General features: G+C 48.8%; 1 protein-coding gene across 1 annotated transcript in view; it reads right to left on the bottom strand.

The window, feature by feature from the left end:
• Positions 1–1,139, bottom strand: part of SPTAN1 (spectrin alpha, non-erythrocytic 1) — an 89,219-nt gene that overhangs the window by 60,022 nt on the left and 28,058 nt on the right. The window lies entirely within an intron of this gene.

Below are 1,139 nucleotides of genomic sequence, written 5' to 3'. Positions count from 1 at the left end.
AAACCAGCTTACCTTAATGATTTTACCCATGAGATCCCAAACATCCAGACTGACTCCTATGAAAGAATGGCAAAAACCACACCAACCGGTGGCCTTCCAAGGGACCTCCAAGAACTCATGGTTGACAACCCTTTGAATCAGCTCTCGACTTTAGCAGACAGTTATCCAGTTTGCCTCCTGTAAACCAAAACCCTGCATCCCCTGATGTAGTTCACTACCTCAATGAAAAGCCTTTCATGATTTAGCAGAGTACTTTCAGCTGTGTCAGCAAGTACTCCCCAGAGCTCCTCTTCCACAAGCCTCAGCCATCACACAGTCAAAGGAACTATAGTCCAGTGGCAGGTCCGAGCACTGAGCCAAGTGGCCACATGAGCACTCCTAGTATAGGAAATAGCCAGCCAAGCACTCCAGCCCCTGCCCTGCAGATCCAGGACACTCAGCTTCTGCACCACTGCCAACACTGTGATATGTACTTTGCAGACAATATCCTTCCAGGTGTCCTCAAACATATGGATCCAGGACACTCAGCTGTACCACTGCCAACACTGTGATATGTACTTTGCAGACAATATCCTTCCAGGCGTCCTCAAACTATGGCCCACGGGCCACATGCAGCCCGCCTAGGACATTTATCCGGCCCACTGAGGGGCAGTGAACTGACCCCCTGTTTAAAAAGTTTGAGGACCCCTGCTTTACACTATTCATATGGGGTGTCATGTGTATGAAAATACTTTTCAGTGTAATATATGTGGATGCAAATGTAAAAACAAGTATGATTTTGCCTGTCATTCTGCAAGAGGGCAAACATTGACTAAAAACAATCACATTGGCTTGACACCCATAGCACAGTGGTTACGGTACCAGCCATATACACCAAGAGTGGCAGGTTCAAATCCAGCCTGGGATAGCTAAACAACTGCAACAAAAGAACAGCCGGGTGCTATGGCAGGCGCCTGCAGTCTCAGCTACTTGAGAGGCTAAGGCAAGAGAATCGCGTAAGCCCAAGAGTTGGAGGTAGCTGTGAGCTGTGACACCACGGCACTGCTGAGGGTAGAGTGAGACTCTGTCTCAAAAAAATAAATAGGCTCTGCGCCTGTGGCTCAAGCGGCTAAGGCGCCAGCCACGTACACCTAAGGTGG

This window comes from Otolemur garnettii, unplaced genomic scaffold (assembly GCF_000181295.1).
Source record: "Otolemur garnettii isolate 467f Iridium unplaced genomic scaffold, OtoGar3 scaffold00014, whole genome shotgun sequence".
NCBI classification, from domain to species: domain Eukaryota; kingdom Metazoa; phylum Chordata; class Mammalia; order Primates; family Galagidae; genus Otolemur; species Otolemur garnettii.
Note: the sequence above shows the minus strand (reverse complement) of the source record. Positions and strands in the feature narration are given on the sequence as shown.